Here is a 3,070-nt window from a genome sequence, read left to right on the forward strand (position 1 = left end):
GTATTGGGGGGGGGGGGTGGCATTGAATATTGGGTTAGACAATGAGTGGTCTTCAAGCGAAAAAGGTTGAGAATAACTGGTTTAAAGCATAAACTATTTTCCTTAACAGAATCTTTAATATAAGATAAGTCATTTATGCGTGGGTCCTGATCACCCTGCTGGAGTGTATTCTGTAGCAAAGACAGACTGGCTGCACACTATTCCTTACGTATCCCAGAAAGGGATTATCTTTCAAGAACATTCCGACTTTACTTGAGAAACAGTGTTCAGACATGCAGTGTTCAGGCCTAGTACACTGACAATGGAAAATACATAAACCTCTCTGACATTCTTTATTGTGCAGGTCCACACCTGCCTTTAACAATCAGCCACAAAAAATAATGTTAAAAACACATAAACCTTCACATGAGCAAATGGCAAGTGATGCAGGTAACCCCATACCCCATTTACCAGACAGAAAAACATAATATGGATAGACGCGCCCTTCTGGAATAGATCAGAAATTCTAAATTTGCCATGCTGGTAGTACAGATGATTTCTTAATCAAATCAATATTAAAGTGCACAATACCTTTTTTATGAGATCCACAGTAACAGATTTCAGCCTCATTTCCACTCACAGTTAGAGAGCATCTTGAAGGCCTTGCGGAAGAGAGAACAGGCATTTGTAATGAAACTTTGTATATATACAAATACATAATCATTATACAGTATCCCAAAGCCAAACAGGCAAATTATTCCATGAAGTTCTAGATACGTGTTTGCATAGCAGCAATGCAGATGCTTATGTAATAACCAGAAATGCCTATTTTTCCCCAGCTCGTGACGAGCATGCAGATAGAAGAACTGAGCTAAATTAGGCCAGATTTTATTAATATATAATAAGCACCTTGATAGCTCGTCAGTGTCCATCAAGTGGAAAAGAGACATATCCGCAATTTGTTGATGACTAGTAGGTGTGTCCCAGCACTAGTTCATCAAATACTTCATATATTCCAGCACAAATAGTATAATCATACATCTTCAGCATTATGACAGTGTTTTGGTTTAGAGAATAAACAGACCACGACACACATTTCGTTTTTAACACTTATTATCGCTTACTGTTACACATTAATCACCGATGCGACATGGCAGGAAATGAGAAGCTTGTGCTGCTATGAAGCTCATACATTTGAAAAACAATCACATTTGCGACGTTTAACAAGACTAAACAGGCCAGATATAGCAGGCCAGATCCTCGTCGCGACAGCTGCATGTATGTAGTAACAGACACTAGTGGATCAAGTGAAATGTACGCTGAGCAACAATAACGTTACATGAGAAGCGGATGAACTGTCACATACCGCTACTTGTTGTTACTATTTTGAAACTTTCATCGTTTAAAGGGGGACTCACATGCGAACCTGTTTGATTTGAACGACTTACCGAGTCGCAAAGTGAAACGCAACAACCGTTCGGCTTTACAAAGGTGTCCATGTACTCAAAAAAACTGTACTGCGACATCCGGCTACTCTCTGCTGTTCAACCGCAGAGGGCTGTGAAGCCAGCCAGTCAATAGTCACAGCACTTCCGGAAAATAAAAGTCCACTTAAAATAAAAACCACGATCTGCAGATAAAAATGCATGGTTGAAAAAAAGTGTGTTCATGGCATTCCAAATATAAGGAAACATAAAATAAAAATATAATAAAATGGAAAATAAAACAACTTTACATTAAATAAATAATAAACAAACAAACGATCCTAAATTAACAGTATAGTCAGGCAATAACTTGTGGTCTTGTGCTTGCAAAACGGTAATATATTGAACAGAGTGATTTATTTTTTTATTCTTTTCATTTACTCACTCTCATGTTGTTCTAAACCCATACGACTTTATTTCTTCTGTTGTACACAACAGGAAAGGTTTAGCAGAATATTTACACTGCTTGCTTTGATACAGTGAAAGTGTCTGTCAAGCTTCACAAAAATAGATTCAATGAGCATGTTGTCTTGACAGTCTTGCTTGCCAGCCAGGGTCACCATTCACTTTCACTGTATGGAAAAAACAGCCTGGACCCCTTTTGTGCTTACGAAATAAAGTGAGTCATGCAGGTTTCAAAACACTTGAAGGTGAGTAAAGGATGACAGAATAGCATGTTCATTTCCTCTCAGTTAATGGCATGAGGTCAAAGTTATTTTAGACAATTTGTAACTATGCATATACTGATGAGATACATGGTGACATACGTATATACAGTACATTTCACTCAACAACAATCACGGATGACAAAGACAAATGATGTGACCACAGATGGCAGAAATTTTTTTTCTATGAATTTTAATAAATTCATGATTTACAAGGAAACTTGTAAATGGAACAAACATGACACAAAAACAAACTGTAGTAATGAGGAGGACATCTGATCATTTTTGGTTTTACATATATACAGATATACAGTCAAACTAAAAATTATTCAGACACCAGATATAATTTTTTATATTTTTTTTACTAGTGGGTGCAGGACACTATAGTTTATTCATGTAAGTAAGGATAGCAAAATAAAGTAAACCGTGACATATTATACCCAAAAATGTTTCATACATTGGACTACCAGTAAAACTGATAAAAATTTGGGACCAAAATTATTCAAACACTTTGAACTTACCTGAATTTGTTCCCACACAGTTTAACTCTGAGTTCTTGTCATATTTTATTACCATTTTCTAAACTCTAGCGAATAAACTGTGACAATGTGTGAAATTTTGAAGGTGTCTGAACAAATTTTGGTTTGACTGTATGTATGAAGTTTGACAAAACATAAATATGACAAACATTAAAAATGATTGTGAATGACAAGACTGTGAAAGAATAAAATAATGGCTTAAAAAGGCTAAATGGAAATTTTTGATGATATTTAAAAAATATACCAAGCAAATTTTCAAAAACTAGAAATATCTGTGGAATATTACAGACGCAACATGCTCTCTATATATTTACATTTACATTTAGTCATTTAGCAGACGCTTTTATCCAAAGCGACTTACAAATGAGGACAATAAAAGCAGTCAAAACTAACAAAAGAGCAA

At 35.6% G+C, this 3,070-nt stretch overlaps 1 protein-coding gene across 1 annotated transcript in view; it reads right to left on the reverse strand.

The window, feature by feature from the left end:
- Positions 1-1,525, reverse strand: part of LOC107554060 (MKL/myocardin-like protein 1) — a 33,377-nt gene extending 31,852 nt beyond the window's left edge. The window contains exons 1-2 of the mRNA XM_016236440.1: positions 1,428-1,525; positions 571-641 (exon numbers count right to left, since the gene is read on the reverse strand). The gene's annotated coding sequence lies outside the window, so the exon portion shown is untranslated. The remainder of the gene's footprint in view (positions 1-570; positions 642-1,427) is intronic.
- Between the last annotated feature and the right edge of the window lie 1,545 nt (positions 1,526-3,070).

Source organism: Sinocyclocheilus grahami, unplaced genomic scaffold (genome assembly GCF_001515645.1).
Source record: "Sinocyclocheilus grahami isolate Dianchi unplaced genomic scaffold, SAMN03320097.WGS_v1.1 scaffold490.1, whole genome shotgun sequence".
NCBI classification, from domain to species: domain Eukaryota; kingdom Metazoa; phylum Chordata; class Actinopteri; order Cypriniformes; family Cyprinidae; genus Sinocyclocheilus; species Sinocyclocheilus grahami.